Consider the following 11,047-nt stretch of genomic DNA (forward strand, 5'->3'; position numbering starts at 1 on the left):
ATTTTATTCTCCAGGACAAGAATTGCATTTCTACTTGCTTACAGTACTGATAAAATACAATGTTGTTCATTTTTATCCCTCTGAACACATAAAAGTATTCAAAATGCCTAGATGTACACAGTAGCTTAAATGTTCTTTTAAACTGCTTCTGCCTTGACTACAAATTTGAGTCCTTCAGATTTTGGAAAACTGTGTGAAATGCTTTAATCAATTTTGTCAATAGTAGCTCCAGAAAAAGCACTTCTAGTTGGCGTTGCTCCACCCCTGAGAACCCACCGGTCATGTCTTCTGGCATGACCCCTGAATTCCAGTACAACTTAGTAATGACAGAATTGGAAACCTGCAGTTATTTCTGCTGATGCTCAAACTTTTCCTTCTCATCAGTCTGGTTCTTATCCAGCTAGTTGATTATTTAATTACATTGGTCAAGGATCCTCTACTTGTCTTCATCACCAATTTTGCCTAACAGTTTTTCATCCTCTATAGTAGCCTTTATGTTGAAAATTCAGATTCAAGAGAATTTTTGGAAGACATCTTCTCTCTGTGTGTCTCATCCATAGCAGAAACAAGAACACTCTTGGGTCTCCAGGAGATTCTTATGAGTTCAAACTTGCCAATCAAGTTGTTATATACTTTGTCATTACTCTCTGACCTTCATAAACCTGAATAAACACACCAGACTAATTGGCTAAATAGATGCTAATATAGATCCCCATCTTGGTGGGGATGGTGGTATTACATTTAATCAGAACTGTCAAAACTATACCAGCAATTTAAATTAGAAAGAAAATAGGAGTAATATTCAAGAGCAGAAAATCCTATACATTCTCAGATTTAATTCCAGAAAAAAATGGCAGCCTGGACAGTTGTACCATAAGCAAAACCTCATCAGCATTGGTACTCTAGAAGAAGTCTTACAAAAACTTCTGGATTTGGGGAGAAAAGTGCAAGTAGAACCACCCAACAGGCGGTTGATGTCATGAATATGTTATTTATCTAGTTTGGCATCTCTTAAAGCCTTTTCCATAGAATCCAGGGTGCAATAGAAAAAGATCCACATTCAACTCTTCAAAGCAGGCTCAAGTGTAGAAGTCAAAACCTTCATAGAAGAGTCAATCTCAATACTAGCTTCCGTACTGGAAGAGAAGGTATGCTTTGCACATTCACAAGTAATGCACAGATGGCAAACAGCCCTCTTTTTCTCATTGATGTCCTTGTGTTTTTGTTTGAACTCAGCAATGTAATGATTGACCATGTGGTTGTTAACATCCTTCCCACCCAAGTGGGTGTCCCCAGAAATGGATCTGACTTCAGAACTTTCATCTTCTGTGCCAAGAATAGAAACATTGAAAGTACTCTCTTTAAGGTCAAAAATTAACATATTTCTCTTTGCACAAAACTTTTTATCCAAGCCATAAGCAATAACAGTATTAGTTGGTTCATTGATGATTCAGAGTACATTGAGACCAGCAATGGTTCTAACATCTTTGATGGTCTGACATTGGGAATCGTTGAAATAGAGTGCTGCTGTGATCACAGCATTTGTGACAGTCTTCCCAAGGTTTGCTTTAGCAAATTCTTTCATCTTGGTCAAGACCATAGAAGACATATTTCTGAATAGAAATTTTTGGTCTTCCCTTGGTACTTCACTTGGACCTTAGGCCAACTTGTGTCATTAATCATTATAAAAGGCCAATGTTTCATTACTCTCTGTACAACTGCATCATCAAATCTGCAACCAGACATTTGGTATCAAAAATTGTTTTTATGGAGTTCACTGCCAGGTGATTCTTTGCAGTATCACCAATTAAGAATTTTATGACAATTTTATGACAAATTGACAAAAAAATGACAAAAATGAAGTAGGTTTGGGTGGTTCTGCTTCTTGGTCATTAGCAATGATCACTATTTTCCCATGTTGGAAGACTCCCATTCAAGAATAAGAGATGCCAAGATCAATGCCCTTAAATATGGTTGCATTATAATAACTAAGAGCAGCTAAATGGCACACTGAATAGAGTGCCAGAAAGTCTCATTAGCTTGAATTCAAATCTGTTCTCAGACACTTATTAGATGGGTCAACCTGAACAAGTTATTTAACCTTGTTTGCCTCAGTTCCTCATCTGTAAAATGAGCTGCAGAAAGAAATTTTTGAACCCAAAATGAAGTCATAAAGACTCAGACACAACTGAAGAAATGTCACCACTGCTTACAACTTTGGAAGTAATCACATATACTCTTTGAATCTCTGTTTCTTTGCAATAAGAAAATTTCTAGTGCATCTCATCTAAATTGCTTTTCTTTTAGTTCTCGAGCTTATTTCCAGATGTGAGGCTCAAAAAAGTGAGCAATTAGCCTGGGACAGACAAAAGGGAAAATTAGCTGAATTGTTACTAGATAAACACCATACTTCCAACATTCAGAAACAATAAAACTGATTGTGTCCTTTGTATGTGTGATATGTGTTCTTTGTTAAGAATAATTTTCTGAGGAAGCCAGATAGCCAACAAATGAAGATAGTTGTGTACTAGAGAAGATGTAGTATATTCCTAACTATATTACCAGCTTAAGAAAGAATATCTCTGCCAGAATATTTGGGACAATAGAGTCCATCAAAAAAATTAATCAAATAGCAAAATCCATTGTATTGCTCTTCCCATTGACCTTTATTTTTTTTTTTTTGGATTGATCTGTTTAGTAAAAGAGTGCAAGTGATGTCATCAGAAAGATGTATAACCAATTAAGGAATCAATAAGCATATATTAAGTGCTTACTATATGCCAGGTACTACACTAAGCACTGGGGAAACAAATATGGAATATTACATGGGGGAAATCAATATGTATGTAAACAAGTATATATTTTTAAAAGTAAATTTGGATCAAGGACAAGAATACAAGTGTTAAGGATAAAGATGAGAATATTAGATCAACAACTTATTTTAAATTTAACTCTAGCTTTACAGTGTTTTCTAGTATCCCAAGAGGTTGTTATTTGTCCATGGTCACATAATGAGCATGCGTAAAAGGCATAACTTTGGCCCAAGTCTTCCAAATTCCAAAATCATGGAATCACTTATCATACTGTCTCTGCCCTGGTACTAGCAAGAACTTTAAAATAATGCTTGTTTTTATGCCTAATATGGAAATATGTTTTGTATGACCATGTATATAATTGATATTAAACTGATTGCCTTCTCAAGAAGGAGAGGGGGAAGAATGGAGAGAGAGAATTCAAAACTCAAATTTTTAAAATAAGAATATAAACAAAATTTACATGTAATTGGAAAATATTTAACAAAATGAAATAAAAATATTTTTAATTCATGTTTATTTAGCACATTAGAATGGAATGATTAAAACTGAATAACATTAAAGTGAAGACCAGTTGTGCTGAAGAAATACACTTAGAACATCAATAATTTTTCAGCATATTCATAGAGGGATATTTTGAGCCTGCTTCATCTTAAGCTAGCCAGATCCATTTTTTCCCAATGAAAATATCTTGTGAACATTTCCAAACAGTTTAACTAGATAAGGTATTAAGGGCCATAGACAGTGGAGGGATCCTCGGCAAGTTTTAAAATCTTTTTGTTCTTGGAGAATTCTGCTAACATGATTGGCTCGGCCTTTCCATCCCCCTGCAGGTAGCATGTCTCCTGAGAACTGAGGGGACGTGTCCAACCTTGCGATTCTTGATATCAGGGCCTTGGAAGAATGCATGATTACTGACTTTTAAGAAATGTGTCTGGAAGACATCTGCCAGACATCCTGTTATCTGTTATCTGAATACCTTTGTGTATGATGACTATTGTTCAAATACAGATGTAGTAATAATTTAATTGAACACTTAGACATTTGTAACTGATCACATAAACTTTAAGTATATAAGTACTTATGTAATCCTGAATAAATGGACTCCTGTTTCACTACTCTCCTGAGTCCCACCTCTTTACTCCTTGTCCAAAAATCAGGGCACAGGGCTGGCCCCATAGTTCTCCCATGAGCAGATCCAGACAATAAGGTGAGCACCGAAGAGAAACACATCAAAGGTTCACTTACAACAGATTGGGAAAGGGCCATTTCAAATTAAAAGTGATAATAGCCAACGCCTGTGAGTGCCTTGACACCTTACCATTATCCTTCAATTTACTATCTTCTTTAGAAGCTTTTACTAAGACCTAATTGTGCACAGAACAGCTAGAAGTTGCAGTATATAAAGTGCTAAGCCTGGAGTCATGAAGACAAGTTTAAACCTAGGCTCAGACACTTGCTAGCTATGTGATCCTGGTCAAATTATTTAACCTGTTTGCCTCAGTTTCCTCATCTGTAAAATGAATGGAGAAGGAAATGGCAAAGTACTCCAGTATCTTTGCTAAGAAAAGACTCCAAAAGGCATCACAAAGAGTTGGATATGACTGAAAAATGATAAAACAAAAACAAATTATGCATCGGATTCTATAGCAATTCTTAAATATTTTAACATCAAGAGGATTTTATACTCTTAAAAATTTTATTGAGAACCCCAGAGTGATTTTGTTTAACTGTGTGATGTCTATCCATGTTTGCTATATTAAAAAGTAAAACTGATCAATTTTTATATATTTATACAATCCATTTAAATAATAACAAAAACCCACTATATGTTAAATAATTAATAATTTATGAAAATAACTTTAGTTTAAAAAACTTAGTGAGAAGAATGGTAAAGTTTTAAATACTTTTTGTAAATCTCCTTAAAGTTTGATTTAATAGAAGTTGCATTCTCATATTTGCTTTTGCATTTAGGTGTCTTGCTTTTTGTGTTTTGTTTCTGGTGAAGTATACAAAGAAAATCCAGTCTCACACAGATAAGCAGTTGGAAAAGGAAGGAATACTTAAACAGATAAATAACATCTTAATGTTATTCTAAAAAAATTTTTTGTACCTCACAACACCCCCACATACATTCAAGGAGATTCAGGCACTCCCATGGGTCCTCAGACCTCAAACACTTTGAAAATTGCTTTTATTGTATTGTAGATCTTTGTACTTCAAGATTTTTCATTACTTCAAGAATTTAAAATGCACATTTCATGAATGAATTCATGGAATATCCCACTGCAGATATCCTTGATATGACTTGACTTGTATAGCCTTCATCTCCTCAAAGTCTTAGTTGTCAGTCTTCACACATCTCTGAAGCTGAAAATATTCATTCTATGAAATCTAAAAACAGAGTTCATACAGCAAGTTAGACTTGGGATCAGAAAAGTCCATGTTCAAATCCCTTGTCTGTGAGATACTGGCTTGTGACCTTGTGACCCCAGGCAAATGATTTACCTTCTAACGACTTAAAACAAATCTTAATACTGTAGAATGAGGAGAATGTGCCAACTTTCATGGGTAGAGGATTTTCTTCATCCAGGAGTTATCATAACAATGGAATAATAGGTGTAATTCCTATTGATGTCCTACTACCAAACTTAAATGCCAAGCTTTTCTAAATTTTATTAACCTGATCTTTGGATGAAAAACACAATATAGTCAAAACTGAATCCATACTAACAGGTTTTTGCTATCTATTAATTCACCAGAAAACAAGGGATTCTGATGTGTGTGTGTGTGTGTGTGTGTGTGTGTGTGTGTGTGTGTTGGGGAGGAGCATTACAGGCATAGAAGATAATCTACAACCATAAATTGAGAGGTGGTGAAGGTGAAACATTGGAAGGAATGGAATAGAGCATAGCAAGGCTAATTGAACTGCCCATCATACAATTCTAAATTTAATCTCACATTTATAACAAAAGTTGATGAGCTTGCCAGTATTTAATCCATCTTATCTCCTAATCATTATTTATCTCCTACTTTCATCCAGTGGAAAAACAAAGAAATAAAAAACAGGTAAAAGCATTGTCATCAATGTTTTATCCATGAAACAATGTTCAAGGTTATGGGAAAGCAAGTAAATGCAGAAAATTAAGCCTAGTTTCAAACTGAAAAATTGCCATATGTATTGAATATATTTGATCCAAGCCAGTGTATTGTTAGATTCTCATGGTTCAAGACGTTGTATTTATCTTTATGAGTTTGTAGATCTGTAGGTAATAAACTATAATGGGACATGCCAGGTAGGTGGTGTGTTGATCAGAGTGCTGGTTTTAGGATTAGGGAACCATCAATTCAAATCCTAACTCAGGCCCTTACTTACTATGTGACTGAGCAAATAATTTTGCCTTCCTCAGATTTGGTTTCTTCATCTGGATGGTAATAGCATTCATTTCAAAGGGTCTTTGCAAAGATCAAATGAGATAACATATTTAAAGTGATATGCAAACTTAAAGTATTATGAAAGCTATCGTTACTATTAGTTAAAAAAAAAAAAAAAGGAGAAAAAAGGTTTTCCATTCCCTGTTGGTCTCTTCCCTGTGAGTCTTGAGTTCTGCTATTATTTCCCACCTCTTTTTACTTCCTTCTTTTCAACACCCTTCTTCAAGTCCCACCAGGTCTTTAACCTATGTCAATTTAAAGGAGGGGAGGGGAGATTTAACAATAACAAGCCATATCTATCTAGGAATCATGGTGTAATTTATTGGATTAAGTCATGGGTTTTGGAACAGAAAACAATAACAATCTGAGTTCAGGTAAGATATGACTCACGAAGATTTGCATAAAGCACTGATTTTTCACATAACCACCTGCAAGTACAGTATAAACTAATATAGTTTTAAAAACCTAGGAGTATGGGATGTGAAACCAAGATGGTAGAGTAAGGAACTCGCCTGAACTTATCTCCAAACTGTAAAATAACACCTCAAAACTAAATCTGGAGAATTCTGGAGAATCAACAAAGTAGTGAAATAATTTTGGAGCCCATGGCAACTTAGAAGCTTGTTGGGAAAAGTTTGTCTCATTGGGGTAAAAAGAAAACACTGTCCAATGTAGTTTGGGCATTTGGGCAAGCCAGCAGCCAGGCCCTGACCTCTGGAACAACATCAAGACCCCAAGACACCCAGAGCAGACCCACAGTGAGGATCCATAGCCCTGTGATCCCTTGTACAGCCAACAGTGAGGTCCTACAGCCCCCACTGCAGCACTTTAATGAGGCTGTATAGCCCCCTAATGCCAAGGATAACCCAAAAGCAAGGTCTCAAATTCTAAACAACTTTCAAAAAGTTAAATACGATAGATCTCTGGAGAAATTTGAATGGGAATAGAAAGGAATACACATTTTTCTCAATGATATATGATACCTACACAAAAATTGCCCATGTATGAGGGCATAAAAATCTGAGAATAAAATGCAGAAAAGCAGAAATATCAAATGTAGGACCTTTTCCAGATAACAATGCAACAAAAACTGCATTCAGTAAAGGAAAAATGCTTACAATAAATGCCTCATGTGTCAAAACATATAGAGAACTGAGCCAAATTCATAAGATATTTCCCCAAATGATAAATAGATGTGAGAAAATGAACAGGCAGTTTTCAAAGTAATAAAGCCATCTATTGTCATAAGAAAAAAAGCTCTAAGTTACTATTGATAAGAGATATGCAAAATAAATAACTCTGAAGTACTACCTTATACCTACCAAATTAATTAATATGACAGAAAATGAAAAGGATAAATATTGAAGGGGATATGGGAAAATTAGGATACAAATACATGGTTAATGAATTGATCCAACTATTCTGGAAATAATTTGGAATTATTTCCAAAGGGTTATGAAACTGTATTCATTGAGAGAAAGAAAAAGACAGCGTAAGAGAGAGACAGAGAGACAGAGAGACAGAGACAGAGACAGAGACAAGAACAGAGACAGGAACAGAGACAGAGATTAGTAGCAGCTCTTTATATAGTGGCCAACAATGGAAAATTGAGGGGATATCCATCGATTGGGGAGTGACTAAACAAGTTGTGGTATATGACTAAAATAGAAAACCAGTGTACTATAAAAAATTACAAGCAGGATAATTTTTTTTAAAAATGAAAGATTTAAATGAACTGATGCCAACCAAAGTAAGCAGAAATAGGAGAACATTATATCCATTAATGGAAATACTGTATGATGATCAGCTATGAATGACTTAGCTCTTCTCAGCAATGAAATAATATAAGACAATTCTAAAGGACTCATGATGTAAAATTCTAGCTACCTCCAGAAAAAGAACTGATGGAATCTGAGTGCAGAGTAAAGCATGCCATTTCTAACTATTTTTTTAGTTAGGCACCCAACAACACCCAATAAAGTGTGTTTTTCCTTTACAACATGACTAATATGTAAATAAGATTTGGCATGATTGCGCATATATTGCCTTTGTTAAACTGATATCTCAATGAGGGGATAAGGGAGAGAGGGAGGAAGATAATTTGGAATTCAAAAATTTTTAAAATGAATGTTAAAAATTGTTTTTGCATATAATTCAGGGAAAACCATTAAAAACAATAAGTCTGGGGACTTTGATTTTCAATTTTTAGTTTAGATTTGGGATTTATTTATGTTTAATTTTTAAATTTATTTTGGATAGAGAACGAGAACAGAAGGCCAAAGACCAATGAAGACATTGCCAACATCTTTTAAAATTGATGATAGGAAAATGTTTTTGTTTTGCGGCTAAAATATCCCTTTAAAAACATTCATTTTCTCTAAATAGCATTAAACTGGCTACCAAGTGAAACTGAGACAGCCAAAAAAAAGCTAATGTCCTTAATAGGAACATTGTACCCATTTTTTTTTTTTTTACAAACTCCCAACAAGTTAAGAATTTAGGAAAAAAGATTTCCTTTGCCAAACAGTAAGCTGAAGTCTCTATTTTTTTTACGCTGAGACAATTGGGGTTAAGTGACTTGCCCAGGGTCAGTCACACAGCTAGGAAGTGTTAAGTGTCTGAGACTACATTTGAACTGAGATTCTCCTGACTTCAGGGCTGGTGCTCTATCCACTGCACTACCTAGATGCTTCTGAAGCCTCTATTAAGGAGGCTTTAACCCCAGGTTTTAGCCTTATGGGCAACAGAGATTATCCATTACTAAATACTGTTTATTTAGGACTATTTTTCTAATTGTAAGCAAGAACCAAGTTAATCACCCACTTCAGGAGGTATATTTGGCATTGGGAACACTTGAACCACATGTAACCTTCAAGAGCAGTAAAGTAGTACACAGCTAGCTAACTAATGGCAGGGATTGTGACTGGTGTTATAGTAAAAACAATTTACTCATAATAGTGTACCATACCCTGACACAGCTTTCTTTCCACACAAGTGCTTTTGGCCCCAATTTCCATGAAGCTTCCTCCCCTCATGAAAACCAAGTGTGCCTACCCTATGTGCTTCTCCAGAGTAGTTTCCTGACCTTGATCAAATAAAAAGCTCAAGCCATATGGATTTCAGGCTTCCCAGACTTTGGGGATACCAGAGACTATGAAAGTATATCTTGGTGACTGATCAGACTTGACTCATTTGCAGATGAACATGAGGAAAGTAAAATCCAGAAAAGTTAAAAGCTTATGGTATAATCTTGCTGTGGGTAAAATGCAAAGTAAACCTCTTTTATTAAATGTCCATTGCTTTGAGAACACTTCGTTTCATCTCAACTTTGAACCTAAACTAAGAAAGGACCAACTTTAGAAAATTACTCCTTTTGGTTAATCCAATGAAATGAGTACAGGTTAGAACTAAAATAATCCTTGAGGATGAGAAGGGATTTCAGGCTCTGAATAGCAAAACAAAGTTGAATTAATGAAGAGCTAATCTTATTGTCTAGACTCTAGGATAATAGGGACAATACTAATCTAGGACAAAAAGTGAGAGGAAATTTAACCACAAAGGACAATAATAATGGCTATAATTCCCTTGAACAAAAAGAAGTAAAAGTAGGTTGAGAGCCATAGAGAATAAAATTTTACAGAAAAAAAAGAGGACAGTTTGAAAATCCAGCAATAAAAAAAATAAAAGGGGGTCGAGGGGGACGAACAGTCTCTATAGAACCTGATCAGTGTGCCTAGGGTGAAGGTCAAATAAAAATGAAAATCCAAGAGAAGAGATTGAGCAAGATTAATTGCATAAAAGAGATTCTAATCCCACATCCAGATAGGAAGAAACATTTTCAGAGGATGAAAAAAACAAACAAACAAACAAAAAAACAAGCCTTGGATATCAAATCCACTAACTCTGGAAGATAGACCCAATCTTCCATAAAGCATAGGACCTGGCAGAAGGATCAGAAATAAAAGGTAAACTAAGAAGAATAAAGCCTAGTTTTACATAATTGATATGTAAGACCTGCATTCATTTATGAGAGGACATTTTGGACAGCTTATTCCTATGTGCTGTCAAAAGTACCACTAGTAAGAAAGTAGTTCATGGTGCCCAAAGAAGAAAATGCTATTTGTAAACCTATGAAATCAAAATAGAACTCAAATCAAAGCTTATGGAAAAGACCATGTTTCTTTTCTTTTTTTTTTTATTTAATAGCCTTTTATTTACAGGTTATATGTATGGGTAACTTTACAGCATTAACAATTGCCAAACCTCTTGTTCCAATTTTTCACCTCTTACCCTCCACCCCCTCCCCCAGATGGCAGGATGACCAGTAGATGTTAAATATATTAAAATATAAATTAGATACACAATAAGTATACATGACCAAACCGTTATTTTGCTGTACATAAAAAATCAGACTCTGAAATATTGTACAATTAGCTTGTGAAGGAAATAAAAAATGCAGGTGGGTTTAAATATAGGGATTGGGAATTCAATGTAATGGTTTTTAGTCATCACCCAGAGTTCTTTCTCTGGGCGTAGCTGGTTCAGTTCATTACTGCAACATTGGAAATGACTTGGTTGATCTCATTGCTGAGGATGGCCAGGTCCATCAGAACTGGTCATCATATAGTATTGTTGTTGAAGTATATAATGATCTGCTGGTGCTGCTCATTTCACTCAGCATCAGTTCATGTAAGTCTCTCCAGGCCTTTCTGAAATCATCCTGTGAAAGACCATGTTTCTTAATGAGTAGCTCTTCCTCATAGTCCTGTGGAGCTTCAAACACTTATAGTCATGGCAGT

At 35.1% G+C, this 11,047-nt stretch overlaps 1 pseudogene; it reads right to left on the minus strand.

Annotated features, from left to right (window-relative positions):
- Positions 1–203: 203 nt before the first annotated feature.
- LOC100924721 lies at positions 204–7,318 on the minus strand (annotated as a pseudogene).
- Positions 7,319–11,047: the final 3,729 nt, after the last annotated feature.

Source organism: Sarcophilus harrisii, chromosome 1 (assembly GCF_902635505.1).
Source record: "Sarcophilus harrisii chromosome 1, mSarHar1.11, whole genome shotgun sequence".
Taxonomy (NCBI): Eukaryota; Metazoa; Chordata; class Mammalia; order Dasyuromorphia; family Dasyuridae; genus Sarcophilus; species Sarcophilus harrisii.